The following is a 22669-nucleotide window of genomic DNA, read 5'->3' on the forward strand; positions in this document are numbered from 1 at the left end:
TGGCACATTTAATAAAGTTACTGTTCATTTTATTGAAATATCTAATCGCCAGAAAAATGTTTTATTTGACTACGAGAAGATAAAATTGAGCCTTTAGCATGTTTTCTTTAAAAAAAAAAAAAAAAGAAAAAAATTACCATTTTGATGCGAACACTGAAGCTTTCACTTTATTTTGGGTCTGTTTCAGCTGCAGTAAGATGTATTAAAAAAAAAAAAACACGAAAAAAAAACCAACATCCTCCATCCATCCCCTGCATTGCTGCATCATTGATTCCTGTACCTGAAAGTGTATGACAATGCCCTGTTCGCTGTCAAAGGCACAAGCTGTCAACATGAGAGTGAAGCACTGCTGTAGGCATGCACACACATGCGCATGCACGCACATAGTATTTATAAAACTGACACTGTAAGGGATTTGGGGTTTATTTTTTTAATTAACTGAAAATGATAACACAAGAGCTTTTCATCTGGCATGAGCTTGGGTTTCATCAGCTGCTGGAAAAGATTCTCTTGGAGAAATGAAATTACAGTGTTTCTCCATGTACTTTCTGTGGATTTCAAAATAAACACAGCTATACGATCATGCCAGTTAATAGGCAGATGTAGGTAAACTTACAGGTCTTGATACATCTAGAAAGAGACTGCAGAGCTAGACACACAATCTGGCTAACACATCATATTGGCTAAACGACAGAACGCCCAGTTAAAAAAACATGAAGCACAAGAGAAAAGAACTGGGAAGGGCATTTGCAAAGGGTGCCCTTAGCCTACCTGCTGCACCTGGGTATTGCGTTATACACCACGTGGCATAAAAGTTCATTATTTGATGCTCCTGCTCATCCACATTTATCACCATGTCAAGCTTCTCAAATAGAACAATGCGTGAAAGCAGGAAACTAAAACTGATGCAGACAAAGGCTTCAGAACCACTTTTGCTCTATGTTCCGCTTTAAAAGTCAGCCGTTGCCCTGTGAATCAGTTGCCCCCCACCGCTCCTCAAAAGGACAACTTGAGAAGATGATAAGCAACAGCCCTGAGTATAAAACTTATCCTTTCCAATGAGGGCACTGAGAAGTGCAGCATATACTAAATAACAGCACTGCCAGCTGCCACTTTGTCTTTTCGTCTCATATGGAACCTTTACAATCCATGGTCACTTGAACTTATCCGCTTATAAAAAAAAGGAAGAGGGGATCTCAACAGGGCCTTTTTTGGTCCCTTGGAATCTAGAAATTCCTACCCTTTATCCCCATTTCATGCTCCAAAACACATCAACTTGATACATACTTTTGCTAAGTGCTCAGAAGATTATTTCACAGGTTTCAGGGTGTAGCAAAGAGAACAAAAGGGATTTCACCATTGCTTTGGTTTACTGGCTGGCAAGGTCAGTGCAGTATTTAAATGTGATTATTTAATGATATATTAGGTCACTACCATGTTTTTGTAAGTATAATTAACTGGTAGAGCACCTAAAAGTTTTTAAAAGACTTCTTGCTCATTATTTTTTACATTTAAGAAATAATACTCTCAATAATGGATTGAGATTAAAGAGAGATTGAAGTTTTCCAAGGATTCTAATGAATCTGCTTAAGAAGAAAAGAACTTTGGAACTACAGATAAGAAAAAGGAACAGCTCAGTCATCAACTATCTCAGACACAAGATGAGAGCTGTATATATGTGAAGATGGAAATAAATTAATTCCTTGGAGGATGCTCATGCACATGAGCATTGGCAGATCTGATGTAGTCTGTCTGGAAGAGTTGGGACTAGCTGCATATGGGTATCTACTCCACTGAAATTAATCTTTGAGGAATACATTCCTGCAATAATTCCTTTCCATCTCCACCTTCAGAGCTATTAAATCTTATTTAGTTTCCTTCACCTTCTCTGCAAGTCAACATTTTTTGATGTTGCACAGGACAACAACTTGAGAGGTCTTCACTTACACTGATAAACATATCCCTTGTGTAATGGAAAATGTGGCATTCCAAAAGATTGCAAAAGTAGAGACAGGCAAATAAATCAGACATAAAACCACATCTATCACTGTTCAGTGTAAAAAACTGTCTATGAAATCTGTTATCAAAGAACAAGGCAAGTTACTACGCTATCAGCACAGTGAGTCTTTGATATGAAACTGAGGTTTTAAGTTGGGATCCTGCTTCTGTTATATAAAGCAAAAAGAGGCTTTACCTCCAACAGAGAATAAGGCCAGATTCATCTCAGCTATGTGAGCATTACAAGCCTTCATAACCTGTGGTAACATCCTGCACTACATGAAGCCAGAAACATTCTCAGAGAAAGGGTTTTGCAGTAGGCTTCATTAAGTAGACTATGAGAAGACGCTCAAAGACGAATTAACAACAAGAACCTGAAGCTCTGCAAAACAATGACCAAAACTAATAATATTAGAAACCAAACTGTCTGTAATTTTGTTGAGTAACCATGAGTCTTGCTCTGGCTAGACTCACTCAGCAGAGTCACTGTCAGTGTGAGCAAGTAGTAGACAAGCACTCCAAAGGCAGGCACAGAATTTATAGCACCACTAACATCGTAAGTATCTACTGGCAGGTGAAAAGAGCCTCTAATGAAAAAAGCTATTCAAGGAAGCTCCCTTTCTTTAATTTGGCATAAATATAGGTGGAAGATTTCTTCAGATTTTAAATATTACACACATATGTCATATTCAGCTAATGTTTTGGAGACACTGCAGGAGTTAACTGTATGACCTCAGCACCAGCCACAGACAGACTTACAGTGTGGACTCTCTGGTACAAAGTAACTCAAAGAAAAACACTCAGGAGCAAAATAAAACACATACTAAAGTGAATTTCCAAGCAACACAGTAAAAATAGAATCAGGCGCATCAAACTGTCTCTTCCATTTGTGAAGCAAAGATTTTAATTTGAAATATAGACAAGTAGGAGAACCGAATTGAAATCACTTCAACTACCGTATTAAACACGTCATGCAGACAAGTGAAACGGATGGGGAGATGCAACTGATAAGAGCTTAGCTGAACGTCAGTGATGGTGGATGAGACACGCTTTCAGTGAATAAATTAACCTCCTACCAAGACAAGCATCTGCTAGGGTCAAAAACGTCTCAGGATGTCGGACAGCTCTATCATTCTCAATGAACTTGCTCCACCGCCCAGGGGTCCGGCACATCCTGCACAATACAGCTGAGTAATCCCATCAAGTAGTCTGCTTGAAGCAAAGCAAAAAAGATTCCTCTATAAGTTACTGAAGCAGCAGCCATACATCTGACTAGTGCCTGCTAGTTCAGAGATGAACTGAAGAGGCAAATCTTTCCTCTGATGCGGTAAATCATTTCAAAGGGCCATTCATACCTGGATGTCTAATGAACCATACAGAGTATAAAGAAATGTCTATTTTTTTTCCTAAAAAACTACTAATATCCCAAGGATGCACTGCCTCACAATAACAATTTAACTCTCTCTTGCAGGTAAGAAAGTTGACTTCTGCTCACATACTCCACTGATTCAGCAGAGGTAGTAGCAGCCTAAACTTTTCAATGAAGTATAGTAAATGAGAGTCTGAATGACTGTGTTCCATATGGTCATTCAGTTCTTTTAATCTGCTTTGCCCAGCATGTCTCACACTAAGGACTCAAAACCTGCAAATCCTTCCAGTCCACTGCAAATGGTTTGTAAGTAACAGGAATAAAGCCAGATAGAAACATCCTCTTGTTCAAGGCACAACCAAAGCCCCAGGTCACAACAGGAACATTAAATTCCAATAAAGGCTGTATCAAATGGGAACTTGACAGCTCTGATCCTTCTCTACTCACAACAGAACTGCACTAGTTAAAATAATACCTCGATTCCTTTTAAAGCCTTTAATTCAAGAAAACCCAAATTCCTATTCCACAAAGCAGCAAAATATTATTACACACACCAGGGTACGCATAAGCAAGTGTACACACACAGAGGTAAGGACAGTCTCTTACTGTGTTCTCTAACTCTTCGTTATATATGGGTAGAACATGGCACAATTATCAGCCTCTTTTACCAGTAGTGGTATTGGGATCTCTATGAAGAAAGCTGTATGCCTGCTTGAACATGTCCCTCCCTCTTTCCCCAAACTACTTGACAATATGTGGTTCAGTCATTAGGGTTTACAGGTCTTATTATTCAGCTTATAGATCTCCAACCTCTGCTACACATCTGTGCTGGATACAAAGGATACGTTCCTATATCAGATGTCTAACTCAAGCCTGCAACTTCATTAACACTGATAGAGAGTTCTTCCTCATACCCCACATCATTACTGAAGTAATGTTTCTGTCAAAAGATTCCACACTTTGCCTCCCCTTCTTTATCCAGGCTGACCCCCCATACATTCCAGAAAAGTAACAGGATCATAACCAGGCTCTGATTTCTAGAGCTGATCAGCAGAATCTATATTTTTCTTTGTCATTCAGACCATCACTTAAAAAACAAAAACAAACAAACAAACAATCCCCACAACTTAAGGGAACAAAAATTAAAAACACTGACTGCTCTAACTGGATGCAATATACTGTAGCTTTCTGTATGTGTGAACAATTTCTGTTTTAATTGCTGAAAATAAAAATTTTATCTCTACTCGATTTCTCCCTGGGATTTTTCCCAGCTCCCGGTGCCGGGCAGGGCTGTGCCAGATGCACCAATAGCGCCCTCTGCCCCAGGCAGGGGAAATGGCATTTAACGCCTCGGCTCCTCCAGAGCTGCCACTGTATTTAGTCAAATTCAAACAAACACACGCAACATTTGCCCGGCAATAGTTTGGCATCCAGACTTCCACAGATAACACAGTTTTTAAAAGATTCTCATTCCTCCTGTACACATCCCAGTGCGTTTTAAAACTGTTTAACACGAGATTTGTTTTTACTCTGGAAAAGTAAATGACAAGTCACTTCAAGCTTCTTGAAATTCTTTTTTTTCAAATCTCCCTCTTTAATCATCTCCTCGAGGAAAGCCAATTACAACTCTTACCAGCTTTCTTTCCCTCCACATACAAAAGCACTTGCTGTTTTCCCTTTCCCCACTCCTGCAGCAAAGCATCAATGGGGGAAGAGAATTTCAAAATAGGAGCACAAACACTGACAAATCGTCACAAAGTTTTTTTTACACTTTTATTTTGCCTCCATGTTTTCCCAGCTGCTCTGCTTAGAAGACAGTAAAAAACTGGCCTACATTACAAATTAAGAGACTGGAAAACTGCAGCCCAAGGAGGAGGATGTGACTTTAGTTTGACTTACCGATTTTATCCAGCTGTATATTTTCCTACTGGCTTTTTACAGCAGCTGAGCTCAGTGCTCAGGAACGTCCACCCCGTGTCAGGGAGCCAGGCAGAGCGCTGATCCCCACGCTGGATGCTGCTGAGCAAGTGGAGCTGGAGCGGCGGTGGTGGCCGCTGCTGCTGTGTGTGCGCTCGCTCGGACCCAGATCAGGAACTGCTTCCCATTCCCCAGCCCCGCTCCGGCGCTGCAGGCTTCGGGAGGCAGGGCCGGCCCCTGCTACTGTGCTGCACTTTCTTAAAGGGCCCAGCGCCGGCCTGGCAGGAGCGCACGCGAACCGCGAGCTGCCGGGGCTGCCCGGGGTGGCGCCTGGAGCCGGGGCGGCGGGAGGGGTGGGTGCGCCGCCGCCAGCCCGGGCGGGAACCATCGCAACACGAGGCGGTTTCCTACCTGCCTTGGGAACAGCAGCCCTCGACACAGCTTTTCATTCAAAGCTTTCAGGTGTTGCGGATTTTTTTTGCTTCCTTCCCACCCTCCGCAGCGTAGGTGGGAACGATGACACGGCGAAGGAGGAGGCGAGAGCGGCAGAGGCCGCGCGTTTCTCCGCACCGCGGGCGCAGGGTCCCGCCTGCGGCGGGGAGCCCCGTGGGGTGGGCCCGGGGTCCCGCCTGCGGCGAGGAGCCCCGTGGGCTGCAACGGGTCCACGCCAGCCCCGCGCTCCGTGTTGTACGCTGCGGCACGCCAGCCCCAGCCCCCGGCTGCGGCGGCGTGAGGATTAGGGGTATCCCCTGGCAACTCGGATCATTTTGACCTTGAGAGATTTTACTGTCTGTAATGGAGAGGATATGACTTAACTAAATAAAAAGCCCTTGTTTCCCAGTCTTTCCCTCTTCAGTCGTTCTTGAGATAGCTTTAATCCCACGTAAACCACTGTTTCTAGCACGTTTTCTGTTTTCTGACTTCACTTTCAACTATATCTCACATTAATAGCTAGATTAATATGGGGGAGTTGTCTGCCTCGTGTGTGTTGCCGTCTGCAGTGGAAGAAACCGCATTTTCTATTAAAGAGAAACGCTGAAATTCAGAGATAGGAACGCCATCTGCAAAATCTCTCTCTTTTTTTAAACTCATGGAAATATATGGTTTGCTCTCTGTACATGCAAGTAATTTGTTTTCATTACAATAACTGAACTCTCATGATGACAACACGAATCAACACGTATCACAAGGCAAAGTAATATATGTATAAATATCTATATATTTAATGGCACAACCAGAGAAAGCAAATTACACGGGAAAAATATCACCTTCAAACTGGCAGGCCAAACCAAACAAGATGAGATCAAGTCACCACTGTCCTGTCCTCTCTCCCTTCACATACACCAACGTACAATAAGCACAGAATGGGTACAAGCTGGTAGCGAGGCAATGTGATGTCTTTCTGTTTCTTTGGTCCTATGGTAAAAGGACATGGGTACAAACTAAAAGGTGATTTCAGCCCTCTTAATGCTAATGGTCTTTCACAAACAGGCTCAGGAGGTATCCGCTAACTACTTGTTATGTATACCTTCTACCCTGTAAGCAAAGTAGTCATTTAGCCACATTATTAAATTATAATCTTCAGCATTATTAGTCTTATATTAAACCGCAGGGATCCATCAGCGTTCCTCTAGCATGAGCTGTACTATGCTCCTGCCTTTCTCAGCATAAAGGCTGGGAAAGTTTTATATGATTTACACATGCAAACTACATGTGATGCATAATAGAAGAGATCTTTTAATTCCATCAGTCCTCCCCTCCATTCACACGTTTCCATTGGTCTATTAATCCTCACTTTCCACTCACATCTCTGCCTACTACTTTTTTGATCTCATCCTCCAAGTTCCTTCCCCTTTATTCCGTGTTTCCCCCTTTTGCATGCCCGGTACTCCTGCAGCTGATCTCCACCTTGCAAGCTCCACCTAACTCTCTCGGTGTCCCCCTTCTCCCCTCTATCCTCTCAGTTTCTCATTGGAAGAGGAAAGAAGAGCTAAAAGGAGAGGTGGGAATGATTAACTGATTCCTTCTCTTGCTTCCCTCTCTTTCCTCCAGCCAAGGTTTTGGAGGCAGAGACCTGTATCCAGCCCTAGAAACTAACCTGCAGCAGCAGGCCAAGGGACAAGGGTTAGGTAGGCTTGCATTACCAACACTATCTCCCTTCTCACCTTAGCGCACTGTACCATTTATTATGATACAGTGTAACCAAGACAAATGGCCCTTGTCTCGTTCATTAGTTAAAAGTTAACAAAATACTCCTTTTTAAGACAAAGCCGGTCATCCACTTGATGCCTCAGCTAAGGTTATTCTGATATGTTCAAAACAGGCAATGTCTGTCTACAAGACAACAGGGTTTGGTGCTGCAGTGGATGGGGATTTGAATGGCAAAGAAAGACACCAATGATGGAGAGAATCCGGGGTTTGGGGAGAGCTAAAGCAATGCTCCATTGCTCCGCACACACAAAACAAGAACACGCAAAACACCAGAAAGTGCCCAGCAGGAAACAGGCTTGTGCCACTGGACCAGAATGATCTAACCACCATAAATGTTAAGATAAAAAAAAGAGTATCTGCTGTTCCTTACATATGTCGCTCCTTATACTCCTCATAATCCCATGTGAAAGCTGCTTCCCCTCTCACTGCAGCATCTGGATGTTCCATTGACAAAGCATTGTCTAATGGTTACAGCACAACTCCTGGTTTCTATTACTGGCTGTAGGAGAAATGTGTGATATATTAAATAAAATAAAGGACATAGAATTTGAATTCTGCTACATGCTTCGATATTTAGGCAGCAGTAAATGAAACTAGATAAATCAGTGATTCTTTCTGTGACACTGTTTCCCCAATAACAAAAAAGTACATTAAACTCTGGTGTTATATAATTTAGTACTTGAATTAGTAACAGTCTGGGAGGAAAGATGCCAGATGAGCCAGCTTTTTATTATTAAATTCTAAACTGCAGATACTGCAGTGAAAACTGAAAAGTGTTGCAGTTTGCAAAAAATGTTTGATTCTGCAGAGCAATCCCCTCGCACAAGAGGTGACATTTAATAGGAGCTATATTGGTGTCTTAACTTGTGGGGGACAGCAAAACCAGAAGTCACCCCAAAGTTACCAGAAAGAAAAAAGCTATGCTTCTCTTTCTGAACAGTGTATCACATAAGCTCTACATCCCAAGACAGCACAAACATACTTAAAAAGGCAGCTCCTTATGAATTTAGGAATAAGACCATTAAAGAAATCACCTGCCTGTAAGTCTTTTTAGGCTCTGATGACCAATGTTAAAACCAAAAAGCTATAGTATTATCTATGTGTAAGGGCCCTTAACAGTAACGACTGAAAAGACAAGGGGAAAGGGACATACAAAAACAATTAGATTATTTGCTGCTCAAAACCAGATTCCTTATAGAACGCAGAAGCAAAAGCTTCTGTGAGATGTTGCTCCACCTCTGGAGATACAAACTGTTTGTTAGATCCCTTGTCAAAACAAAAGGCCACGGGTTTATTAATCTAACAACAAAAGGGCCCATTGTGAGAGGAGACCCAGTGCCAAGGCTGCCTGCTCCATCTGACAATGAGATTAAACACCATGGCTCTGTGAGCTCGGCTGCATGCCTTGCCTGACACCACCACCCAGTGCAACTATAGGGTCAAAGACTTCTGCCCAGTCACCACAGGCTACAGAACTAGCAAGACTTTCATACCGTCCCTACAGAGATTGTTTCTGCATGTCTCCCAGTCTCTGAAATACCACACAATGTTTTGAGCATCTCTTGAGTGTGACATGCAGTGTACATTACTACTGTACACTGACACTGGATATAACATGGTGATGGAACCATCACGGTTCTTACTTATCAAAGAGCCACAAGAAATTCTGTCCCCTGTTGCTGAGGGGCTGAAATGAGGCATATATAGTCAATACAATACAGATATGCATATATGTTCTTTTATTTAATGTAATTCTTCTAAAATTCTCCCAAAATTATTTTTATCTTTGGGCTCAAACCACACCATCGGATCTAAGGGCTGGGTTCCACTCCCACTGACTTCCTGGTGAATAAGGATGGAACTGTGCTCCAATACAGGCATATATAAATTTCAGATTAAAGCTTTTCAATCATTTCAATCCTAACCCACATCTTTAATGCATCAGTTAATACAGCAGTTTGAGAACTTGCTTCGAACTTTAAAAAAGTAGGAATCTGGACAATGCTTATCTGAAATAATGTTCATTATTAATTACAAATTAAAACTGCTAATGCCACAAGATTGTTTTCCACTTGATGACGTGTACATACGTGTGTGTGCATGTATGCACTTACACATGTGCATGCATGCAGATGTCTGAGTTAAACTGCAAACTGAAACTTATTGCTATTAAGGTTAACTTGCATCTGATGTATTGTTGGTGTACTTTTTTTGCAGCATTCCTGACACCATGTAAAAATATGTTTTAGTTAGCTACCACTATAAACCCAGCACAAACATTTATTTTTGTTGGGTTTATTTTCTCAGTTGAAAAAAAAAAATTGGTTAAAAGTAAACAAATTGGTTCCTAGAACCTAAGCCTTATCAGATTGGCAGGAGCTGTGCAGTTAATGAAAGTTATGGCCTCCAAAATGAAGATAATGTTCCTTGACAATGCCTTAAATCAATGTACTAGCTATCAAGCTACTTCTACCAATTGTTCTTAAAAAAAAATATTTGTTTTCCGTATTAAAAAATGGCCCATACCACAGAATTTAAGTCAACTACAACTACATTCAAATCTGTATCCATCATAGTCAGATGTAAGATGTTGGTTTGGACCTTTCTGGAGATGGTGTATTTCAATTTCACCCTTTTCCCTGTGTTTTTCCTGTTCACAGCTACTTCTCTTTCATTGGCTTCTCAAGCCCATTATAACCCTCTCTCCTGTATTGGTTACAATTTAGTAAGTGGTCTGTACAAGTTGTTTGCTGACAAGGGAACATACAAGCCCAAAAGAAAAGCCATCAGTGTTTGCTGCAACTCAGATAACAGATATGGAAAAAGGAAAAAGACATTTACTCTTCAGAAAGGAGAAAAGGTTTACAAGCTTTTAGAAAGAAAAAGTCAGGGATTACTCCAACTGAATGAAAAAAGAAAAAATGTGGAAATTTTACAGGAATTGTCTCATTTCTCCCTTTAGTTTTGCTTGATATTTCTCAAACATTTTGAAAGTGCAACTATGTTCTCAGATAACAGCCCAACTCAAACTCAGATCCCTGAAGGCAAGGGAGACAGAATCAGCCAGAATTGGGTTAAATTTCCTGCCACCAAAACATTGATCATCTGCCAGCAATTAAAGGTAGTTAGCAGTCCCTGACTACTGTAAACATTCTAGCCAGCAACTTCACCTTGACTTCATTTGCCTGCCTTGAAGAAACTTGGGTTGTGTTCACACCTAACACCTTATGACCCTTTTGAACCTATTCATGATATTTTCTCAGGGATAACAGACCAGAGTTTTAGAAAAAAAAAAACAATTCAGCTGAACTTCAGATCCTTTCAGTTTCTGCTTTTCAATTAGCAAAACAGATGGCACTGATTTGTAAAATGGAGTCTTCCTCTGGTTTCCTCATAATTTTTGAATGCTTCCTTCTGTTCTGTATATATCTTCTTATCTTCCAGAGAAATAATTAAAAAAGAAATCTACATTCTAGCAAATGGTCATCTTAAAGAAACGTGCAATATGCAGACAGGTGATCTGTGTCACAAACATTAGTAACCACATGTTATTGCCTAGATCTACTAAATATCTCAACTAAGGAGGGCTGGAGTGAGCTTGTCCCTAGGCAGCTGTTCCAACAAAAGTCTGTATAATAACATTCCTCAACATTTTTTATTTGAAGGGTTTTTTTGCCTTTTTGAAAAAAATCCAAAGACCACCTTGGACTGTACTGCAACATAGGCTTTCACTAATAATAATTTTAAAATTAGTTTGGCCTCTGAATGGTCTGGGTTTTTTTTTTTTTCTTTTATTCCCCTGATTTAAGTGCATGGATTTGTTTAGCTGTATGGCAGGGAGGGGCACATGGGCTTTTTTAAGTTTTGGAAGTGTTTAGGAAATGCTTGATGTTATATTCACCATCATTTAATTAGCAATGATCTAGATCAACATGTCTTGTTCCAACTAAGAATAGGGCATTAATATAGTCAGAAATAAAGTCAGTCTCTAGCTATGAACACACAGATCTCAGTGACTTCCAGGAAAATCAAAGCAATGTTAATACTATGGAACAGGAAGAAGGAAAGGCAAAGGGAAAGGCTATTTCCACTTCTAGGTCTAGGCCAGATCTTTTACTCTGGTTGAATTTTGGTCAGCAAAAAAACAGAGTGATGAAGTAATGGCAGTTTTTAAACTGCCTTGTGACTCTGTGGTCTATAAGCTGATCAAGGTACGTTAAGACTGATGCCAACTTAGAACAGCCTTGGGGTTTTGTAAATTATACTTGGCTACTCACGGATACTGAAACAGCTGCTTAGCAGGCAAAGACCTCCAGCTAAATATCCTCTTCTTTATAGTACTGGTGACAGAGCTATCACACTGCTCCTATTCTACCTAGGAAACTCACTTCCTTCAAAAGTGACTTCAAGGTTGCCAGTTCTGCATGCTTCTGAGTGCTTTGTAACATCTCAGTGGAAAAAAGTAGCTGGAGGAATAAGTCTTGGCTCCATCTGCAGCGCTGGGCAGGGGATAACATTTGCTTACTGTGTATTCTTTGCAGAAGAGCTAGAAGGATTAGTTACAGTTGGTGTGGCTTGCTAAACTCTGATTATTCATGTCCTCTGAAGTTTACATGCAAACTAATTAGCAGCACTGATCTCTTAGTAAGAAGCTGATATCAATTAGGAAGGCAGCTGTCCTTATTATAGCAATTAATTGCAAATGACATTTGGTCTCAGTGCTTGAGAGTGCAAGCTCTTTATTCTGGCTTTTGGGACTTTGGTGTTTTGTTGGTTTGGTTTTTTTTTTCCCTCCACTACACCACTGTTAACCCACCCTGATTTTTCCTGGACATAATTTCCATCACACAGAATCTGTCCTATTTTGTGACACACACTTTCCTGGAGAATACTTTGCTTTCTTTACAGGAATTCCTGTATGCTTAGAGTCCTGGCAATGGGACAAAGTTCCTACGGAAAGGTGGCTCCCTACTTCTAGGCAAAGGATGCTGAATTGCTCTCTTGGAAATCCGCTTGACTGTAAGGGTGAGGATACGGGGAAAGAAAGGTGTAAGCCATCTTTGTTGTACTTGGCAAGATGGTTTCATTTACTGGGAATACAGAGCACACATGCTTCACTGGGGTGCTAAGTAGTACATGTGTGACTACCAGAAAGATTGAGTTGCTCTGGAGACAAAAATACATTGAGCTCTCTGTGAAGCAGTTGACTGGGATATGAAGAGGGGCACACCCAGATTCTGCAAGGTTTAATTCCATTGTGGTAGTCTGAGCCAGAAGGAGACCTGGCATATGCAAAGAGAGCAGCACATGTTTAACTAGGTAGTGGCCCTGATTCTATACCAGAGGTTCGTGCACAGAGACTGGGCTCCTAAAATCATTGTTTGCTCCTGAACCACTGCACATGCAGGAGAAGAAACTGATCACCATGAGTGATGCAGCTAATCAAGAATTAATTAGTCAGTTTTCCAGAAGACTTTAAAGATCTAAAATGGTAATGGTTTAAAACTATGGGGAGTAAATGTGTTCCTCTTGAATACGTATTCATACACAGCTAGAGAACTGGAGCTGTGAGCAAAACATCATACTTTGTTTCACGTAACAGAATCTGAAGTTTAGCATTTGTATTTTTTGTATTGGCTGTCTGTGAGGTTCTAACAGCTGTGGGAACTATTTAGGATACTGACAGAGGGGCAGGATCATGCCTAAGGAGACAACTACAGGAAACTTACTGCTCAGCTCAGCAGAAGTGTGACTGAGCTTGAAACCTGACAACCGATTCACCACTGCCCTGCTGCTTGGTGCACTCATCTACGTCAATCTGAAGCGTGAACCATCTTATCTCAGCCACACTTTACATTCACATTGCACTCGTGTAAATTCTGCTGCAGAGTGCCTGAACAACTGGATCACGCGACTTCACAGCATTTCGGATCCCGTAAAGTGGGAATACCATGGGAGGAAAAAGTTTCACACTATTTTGTCTCTGTAAGTGATTGCTGCAAGCACTATGAGAGAAATAGAAAGGACACTGAAAATGATGAGACATTAGGTGTAATTAGGCTTCATGCACAAATTGAATGCACAAGCTCTTCTTAGTAGACTAAAGCCCTGAAGGATTCTAAATTGCACCAAGAAGGAAGATGCTGACACTAAGTTTTCTTCTAATTGGTGGCCGCTCTGGAAGAATGAAGGACAGAATAAAGAAAGAAAGAAGAAAAATAAAATCAAGACCATAAAATCAAGAATATTACCTAACTATCATTTCCAATAAATGTATTTACTAACTTACAAGAAATGCCTCCAGTTTAGACTGTAATTATAATCAAAACCAAGTTAATACGCTGGCCCTCAGACTGAGTAACAGCGTGACTAACACTTGTAGGACAGCCTGGATACAAGTTCTGTTCTGTTGAAATGGTGATGGGGTAAAGAGAACAGATGGGGTAGGAGGTTACAATTTTTATGCCGTTAGGATATATGTTGCTTCTAAACCCACCTGGTTTGTCTGTAATTGGGGACAGTGAGGCCCTGTTTGCTGTAATCTTGCTCTAAAGTTGAAAACCACCTTGCAATAAGTGGAAGATTCCTCTTGCCTGGTGAATGTAGGTACATGGCACAAGTTTAAGAGAACAAAAGTGATACCTAAAATCCTGTTCCCTGGTATTCTGTTCCTCTCCCATTCCCCACATGCAAATCAGAACTAACCTGGATGATCTGCCTAGTTTCTGATTTGCTCTTCTCTCTCTCCGTGTACGTCTCTGTGCTCACTTCAGGTCCTCACTGTGTAGGAAAAGCGCACCTTCAGATGAGTTAGTACGGCTGTGTTGACTGTAGAGATGGTCTTCTGGAGAAACAATTGCAAATAAATAGTTCCTTTTAGCTTTCTATCAATATAAAAGGCATCCCCAATGTTTTGTCACTTTCAAAAGAATTTGCAGAAGAAATATGTACAGAGGTTCCTGTATGGTCTCTGTTAACTTCAGTACAGGGCTGGTCTTCAAGTGTTTTGATGAAATTACTTTGTTTTAAACCAGAATGATTTGAAGTACGTGCTTGACACTAAGCAAGAGAGGATGCAGGTAGTAGGTACTATTTGGGCATGTAAAGGCGAGAAAACACTTAAAGGCTTCTTTGCTGACGCACTCAATAGTGCTTTTAATACACTCTAGAATCAAACCCAACATGAGTATCTCACTTGTACCATTATATATTCAACACCAATTGCATCTGCATCGTAGACAAATTGTCGATTGGTTACTCTACACATTAACTTTGAGTATAAGAATCATAAGTGATCACTGATAGAGAAAAAGAAACAAATTTGTCTGCACTGAGTGTGATTAACATATACAAAGGCAGTTTTCAACTGATACAGAACTATTGCCTTTGGCTTTTTTGTATCAGCTGCTCTAGACAGATGACTTCCAGGATTTAGGAGCAAATCTGTTATGAATTATTTACTTTTATCATTCAGCTAATTTTCTTATTGTTGGGGTTTTTTCATTATTTTTTATTAAAGCCAAATGATTGCGCTCCAGGACATTCCACAAATGCTGCTGTACTGTCATTTTAGGAAATACCATTAAAGCGACCTTTTCCTTGTTTGCTTCCCATGGCATTTAACTAAGCTGTTTTAGAAGAAACATCATTAAAATTGTCAGTTCCTCCACAGATGCCTTAAGACTATTCATAGAAACTGTAGTCTTTTGGGGATAACAGAAACACAGGGCCTTGTTTTCCCTTCATTAACCCCATTTTCCACTGAAGTAACAATATCAGCTTTAACACAGGTCTGTCAACACTGGGCAAATTCAGGGCTCTTTTTTTTTCTTCTCTGTAAGAATTTGATACTAGTGATAGATACCGCATTAGAAATATTAGAGAGTGAAGTCCTCTACCCAACCTCAAATTATATATAGCACAGGAAGTAATCCTACTGCTCCCCCACAAACCTTTCACCACAATTCCTGATTTTTGTCCTGGCATAACTTATTTTAAGAGGATGTGGGACAGCACATCCCAAGTAGTACTTGGCCCAAAATAGTAAGCACCAGCTGTGATCACAGTTCTTGAGCTGTTTTTACTCAGTCATGAGTGAAAAACAGATTAAAGTATCACAGAGCACAGAAGAGTTGAAGTTGGAAGGGACCTCTGGCAATCACTTGCTCCAAACCCGCTGCTCAAAGGAGGGTCAACTAGAGAAGGTTGCCTGGGACCCCATTTGGTCAGGTTTTGAGTATCTCTACCCATGGAGCCTCCACAACCTCTCTGAGCAACCTGTTCCAGTATTTGATCATGCCCACACTAAAAAAGTTTTTCCTTATATTTAAATGGAATTTCCTGTATTTCAGTTTGTGCCCATAAACTCTCATCCTGCCACTGGGCACCCCGGAGAAGCATCTGGCTCCATCTTCTTTACTCCCCTCACCATCAGGTATTTATACATATTGATAAGATCCCCTCAAGCCTTCTCTTCTCCAGAATAAACAGTACCAGGTCTCTCAGTCTCTCCTCATACGTCAAATGTACCAGCCGTTTAATCATCTTTGTGGCCCTTTGTTGCACTCTCTCCAATATATCCATCTCTCTCTTGCACTGAGGAGCTCCAGAACTGGACACAGCACTCCAGATGTGTCCCACCAATGCTGAGCAGAGAGGAAGTATCACCTCTATTGACTTGCTGGCAATGCTTTTCCTAATACAGTCCAGAGGCTGTTGGCCTTCTTTGCCACAAGGGTACATTTCAGACTCATGTCCAACTTGTTGCCTACCAGGACTCCAGGTCCTTTTTTGCAAAGCTGCTTTCCAGTTGGTTGGACCCAGCCTGTACTGGTTCATAAGGTTATTCCTCCCCAGGAACAGGACCTGGCATTTCCCTTTGTTGAATTTTATGAGATTCCTATTGAGGTGCCTCCAAACAGCAGTATGACCATCTGGTCTATCAATCTTTCTTCCCAGTTTTATGTTGTCTGCAAACTTGCTGAGAGTGCACTCACACCACACACAAGTCCCACCATCCAGGCCATTAATGAAGATATTAAACAGTCTTGGATCCCAGTACTGACCCTGGGATACATCATTTGTGTGGCCCACAGCTGATCTGCTTGCTGCTGACCACAACATTGTGAGCCCAGCAACTCAGCCAGCTACTAAGCCACGTCACTGTTCACTTATCTAGCCAACGCTTCATCAGTTTGTCAATGAGGATGTTATGCTCCATACTTTGCTGCTGGTCTCAGAGGCATGGGATTTCTGAAGGCAAGTGCTTCCAGTAGAGACCACAGTGAAGAAGACTTGAGTATCTCATCCTTTTCTGTGTCCTTTGTCACTAGGTCCCCTAGACCATTCAGCAGTGGTTCTACTTTTTCCCTCATCTTTCTTTTTCAGCTGATCTCCCCTGACACCCTTTTTGTTACCGTTCATGTCCTTTAGCAGATTCAACTCCAGGTAGGCCTTGGTTTTCCTTATCCCATCCCCACACATTCAGATAGGTCTCTATATTCCTCCCAGGTCACCTGACCCTACTCCTACCTCTTGTAAACTTCCCTTTTATGTCTGAGTTTAGTCAGGAGCTCCTTATCTACACAGGCCTTCTGACACCTTTACTTCATTTCCTGCTCATCAGGATGAACTGTTCTTGAGCTTGGAGGAGGTGATTCTTGAAAATCAGCCACCTCTCCTGGACCTCTCTTCTCTCCAGGGCCATGTATTGTGGGATTCTTTCAAGCAGGTCCCTGAACAGGGCACAGTCTGCTCTCCTGAAGTCCAAGGTTGTGATCTTGCTTTTTGTCTTGCGCCCTCCTCTCAAGATCCTGAACTCTACCATCCCATGGTTACTGCAGCCAAAGCTACCCTTGACTTTCACATCCCCAACCCCTTCTTCCTTGTTTGTAAATACCAGGTCCAGCAGAGCGACTCCTCTCTTCAGCTCATCCATTGTCTGTGTTAGGAAGCTGTCATCACTCCAGAAACCTCTTGGATTTCTTGTGCCTTGCTGTCTTGCCCTTCCAGAAGATACTGAGGTGGTGATGAGGCTCTTCCAGTTGCCTGATGAAGGTCTCCTTTATTTGTTCTTCTGATCAGGTAATCTGTAACAGACATGCACCAAAGCATTTCTCTTCTTGTATTGCCCACTAATCCTGACCCACAAGCTCTCAACTGGCTCATCGTCCATCCCTACAATGAGGTAGTGTCAAGCAGATGCTACCATACACTGGAGAACCATTTCACAGCAACATTAGGCTCTTCCTCTGCTGCAGTTTGTCTTTCCTGTGCTTTCCAGGGAACACTCACAAATTCAAAGATATCCCATTCTGGGAGGCCTCATGCCCATTCAAAGCAACACCACAGTTCAGGGTCAACTTAAATCAATCAGTTTCCCTGCAAAACACAGTTCCTTCCCAGTTTGCTGGCATTGATATTTCTTTCCCAGTCTTCAGTCTTGCTTCCTGGGACTTCACCACATTGACACATTAGGCCACATTTTAAGACTTGTACCTTTACTTTCCTAGAAAGAAGTTTCAACTAAACCTTTCCATCTCATTAATGTAAATAAACTCTTACATGGTCCTGGTTACCCTAGGGCTCTCTGCTAAAGGTTATCATCTCCATTCATTCCCTATGTTACCACTTCATGATTCAGTCTGGCTTTATATTCCCTAAAGAGATAGCCTTAGTCATGCAATTCACATGGCATTACATCTCATCGCTGACTCTAAATGTAAGGTAGCTAACCCTACGACACTTGCAATTTTAACAATTTTTTGTTTTGATCAACTGAAACTGCATTTGAACAGGTGACCAAATTTTTGTTTAGCCACGTGTAATAACTATAAGCTTAGTTATCAAGCACTCCTGCTTATTTCTATAGCACTACTTTTGGTATGGAGCACTGGCTGTTTGATTCTGCATTCATGTCTGCATCTGTCAATGCCACAGCACCTCACTATGCAGTTAAGTGATCCTCATACATTTTTCAAAAGCCTTCTGTGCACGTTTTAGCCATGTCAAAGTGTGGTCACATAACTAAACCCTGTCCTGACCAGTGACCGTGTTTCCATAATAGCTGATGTCCTCTAAAAGAGGAAAAAGCAAGGTAAAAAGTAATAAATACAGGAGTCAACAAAGTAAAGTGGCAGAAACAAAAACCTTTGATGATACCAAGCAAGCACGTGGCCTTTTTTACTGGGATGAGCTGAGTGACTCACTCATGGCTCAACCACTTATTCATATGTGGTCATCCAAAACATACAGAAATAAAAACTTTACAGCACCTTACAGCTGTGTTCATTCATTCATTCACTCACTTTCTTTGTCTCACAGATCTATAAAACCCATTCCTCATTTTAACAGAGAGAATCAAAATACTCTGTTTACATTTTCAGCCAGTGGTACAGCCACTGGTATTTCTACTAATTAATCTGGATAGCTGGAAAAATACACCAATTTTCTTTTTTCTTGAGCCACTCAATCCATAATGAGACATTTCATTTGAGATTGAAACTCTGTAGGAGGAGGCTATATTTAATGCAAGGGAGAGGGACCCTGATCTCAAGATTCTCTGTCCTCTTCTCCCCTTAACTCTTTGATGCTGCTGAAAAAATTGCATGGAATAATTTTTCGAAAGGGCAGGAAAAGTTTGGCTTGAGAAGTGTGTTACTATTTGTCTGTCCTCAGATGAATTGTGTAGTGAATTTGAGAAGTTATAATTCCAGAAGTAACATTGAAAGGGAAAACTGTGCAATAAAATGGAGTAGTGAACATAATGGTACTACATCACACAATGCCTTTTCTTTCTTATTAAAACATTACCACTAGCTTCTGTCTGTTTGTTCTTGAAGTCAGAATCCTCTGCTGCTCCCAGCACTGTAAGTGCCGCTGTAAGTGCCCCATCTTCCTGATGGCAGAGGGAGAAGATACTGATACTGTTCAGCTCAGTTCACGTTAGGCAATAGGTACAAGAAGGTTTGTTCATAAAAGAGATGAAATAACACCTCAGATCTGATCAGAGAGGTCACTCCCAGAAAAATCCAAATCTCACACATACCAGGAGTTCTGCAGACCTGGTATCTGAGTCCTGCATAAAAACAGCACATGATAGAAGAAACAGTGACAGTGGATAACCTTTTGAAGCTTCCAACCTTAACAATGCCCAAAAGTTTTCAAGATAAACCTATTTCACAACACTTATCTTTTGGGATTAGAAAAAAGGAAAACATTTCAGAAAAAGCTATGGCTATGGACTTGTTCTTCTGTCCTCATTAAACCTAGTTTTTCACTCAAGGGCTCCCTCTTTGAGTAGCCTTCACTAACTTCGACATTTTTCCACATACAAGACCAGTCATAAGAATAAAAAAAAACTTAAATTAAGAATGGGGTTTTTTTTTGCCACATCCATATCATTAAGCTGTTCCTCCACTTTCTTCTGCTTCAGTGCCAGTAGAACCTTGTCACTATTCCCTTCCCGTTTGCTACAGCAAAAAATTTGTCTTTAGATGCCAAATCTACTCCCCAAAGCTGTTCCAGGAATACAAGTAATATTCCAGAAAGATTACTATACCAGCTTTTGCTATTGGTATGGTTTCTGGAAAGCAGATGTGCTGTAGACCTAGATAGTTTCTATTTCACCACTTACGTGCAAGTGATTGGTTTGTGTTTTTTTTCTGGTAGGAGAGACAATGCAATGAAACTCCTCACAATTTTACCCCATATGTTTGATACCTTACACAGCCTTCTATCCAGCCTGTCCTTCAAGTTGTATCTGATAAATGAAAGCTCAAAGCTGGAGAAAAGGCATGAAGAGCATTCCCATTACTTCAGCATCTCTTCAAAGGAGCAAGTTACAGTCCTAACCCCAAGTTACTGGGAAAGTGGAAAAACCCTGGCACCAAGTCCCCATCTTCCTAACACAACATGTAACAGAACTAGGATCTAACATCTGACAAGAACCAACAGGCATTCTTCTGTGTAGTCCTCATTCATCTCAAAGAAAGTTCCTGCTTCAGCTGACACTAGGGCAGTGAACCCCTGGGGCTTTAAGAAGCCTTGCCTGGCAAATTATCCATATGCAGTCCTAAGCGGTTTTCTCAAAAGAGCTGATGGAGATGGAGCAGGAAAAGACAGGTTTAATGCCAAATTTCTTCACTTGATGCAAATATCAACCCCCTTGAGTAATAATTTGACATTCTTCAGCAAAGACACACTCTGCTTTTGAAATATTTACCTTTCCTATATTTTTTATAACCTTAAGAAAATTTGGGAGGAATGTGAACTGTTTTGTTTTTTGTCTTGCTATGACGGCAGAGATTTATTTATAGCCAGGAACTGCCGGACAGTTCTCACGTGGCTGCTGAAAATTAAAACAGCATGTAAGGTTTTGGTTTGTTTTGCTTTTTTGCCTTTGCCGCCACAATCTCTCCCTGCGTTCCCTAAACCCTTGTTATTGTAACCAGAGCCACATTTTGCATTTCTACAATTGCAGGGTTATGTAAATTCCAAAGGCTTTAAAGGAAAGGGCCTGCAGATTCTGCTCCGGGCCGTAGGGAAGTTGACACAAACAGTTATGCCCGACATCTAGGGAGAGGTGAAGGCATTCATAAATTGTCAACAGACAGGAAATCTAAGTCTCTACCTCAGCATCAATCTGAAGTTTTCTAAACCTTTTAGAACTTACTGGTTTCATATAAATTTATTGTCCTCAGCATCAATCTGAAGTTTTCTAAACCTTTTAGAACTTACTGGTTTCATATAAATTTATTGTCCTCTGATTTTCAGTGTTGTGCTTTGCTATGGCCAGGAAAATTTCCTTCAGCCATTTCTGTAAATCTTCATATATCCTCTCTCACTTTCCACCAGCGTGTACTGGTTTACCCAGGAGAGTCAACAACAGAAAGCTCTACAGGTACAAACTTTTTCAGACTCAAGGAACCATATTTTTACTGTGATCATGAAACCGTACATATTGAAAAGAAATACGTTACTCATGAAGACTTTTATATTAAAAAGAAAATTATACCAAAAGAGAACAACCATACTCACGAAAGGCAGCAAGAGAACAAAGAGTACGCAACTTGCATAGAAGTCTTTACAGCAAGTAGGGGTGGGAAGGTGTGCTATACATGTTGTACATCTATGTGCTTCTGAGTAACCAAGTTGTAATGCTGACACTAGCTGCACATTTCTGTGTGGGCACGGGCAAGCCAATTCATGTTTCTGACTCTGCACATTCTAAAAGAGGGATAATAATGCCTGACTCAGAGTCCGTGTTAGAAGGCCCTGCATAAGCTCATCTTAGTCCCCAATGTTTAGACAACTCAGCTAAATGAGAAAAATGTTTAGCCCACTTCTCCAGCCTTGCTTCTATTTCAGCTCTAAATCACCATTAGTCAAATCATGCTTAGACCTCAGACAAAAACCTAGATTACGTTATTCCTGAAGTATGTGGAGCTTTCGCACAGCATGGTGCACCCTGATCACTGGAGTGTGCTAATGAGAGCTCAGGGAAATTACTGTTTTTGTGAAAAGGTGCAGCCAGAACTCCCTAGCCAATTCAGCTGACACTGTAAGGAAGGATGAGGCTGTGGCGCCACTTCAAGATGCTGCTTTCTACAGCTGTTGAATTTTCCAGGCAACCTTAAACTTACTGCAGTGGATATGAAAAAGCAGGCCTTGCTGCATTGCTCACCCACCTCTTTGGCACAAAGCCAATAGTGGTAAGTCCTCAGGAAAGAAAACCAAGAATCACTGTGTCACAGTCACTCTACAGCCAGGTAGGTCAGTGCCAAGCCAGCATAGGAAGGGACATTCCAAGCAGTTCCCAAGCTGTGATATTTTAAAAACAATCACTACAATGCAAGAGATAACTTCAGTAGTGGACAATAGTTCCTACTCAGCTAGTAGTTACTGTCGCCGCACAGGTGGCGATAACTGTTATTATTATGAAAGTGTAGCTGTTTAAATCTTATCTTATTAAGAAAGACAAGAGCCATTTCTTGAGGTGCAGCTACACAGGATCCCTGCACAGCTCAGAAGTTTCTACCACTTTGTCATGCGTGTTTATTTACTTGGAGTCAGGAACTGCTCTGTGGAGCTCTGATCCTGACTGTCACTACGACCTTGGGCAAGTGACTGAATGCCTTTACACACACAACTTCTTTTGATGTCAACTGGTGATAT

General features: G+C 41.3%; 1 protein-coding gene across 5 annotated transcripts in view; it reads right to left on the reverse strand.

Moving 5' to 3' along the window:
* The window catches only part of DAAM2 (dishevelled associated activator of morphogenesis 2), a 230671-nt gene that overhangs the window by 193392 nt on the left and 14610 nt on the right, over window positions 1-22669 (reverse strand). For 3 of the 5 annotated variants that reach the window (XM_068398622.1, XM_068398585.1, XM_068398604.1), the window contains exon 2: window positions 14201-14339. The gene's annotated coding sequence lies outside the window, so the exon portion shown is untranslated. Of the gene's footprint in view, window positions 1-5266; window positions 5418-14200; window positions 14340-17393; window positions 17482-22669 lie in introns of those variants that run through there. The other 2 variants (XM_068398595.1, XM_068398613.1) reach the window with 2 other exon arrangements.

The sequence above is a fragment of the Nyctibius grandis genome, chromosome 1, assembly GCF_013368605.1.
Source record: "Nyctibius grandis isolate bNycGra1 chromosome 1, bNycGra1.pri, whole genome shotgun sequence".
Classification (NCBI taxonomy): Eukaryota; Metazoa; Chordata; class Aves; order Nyctibiiformes; family Nyctibiidae; genus Nyctibius; species Nyctibius grandis.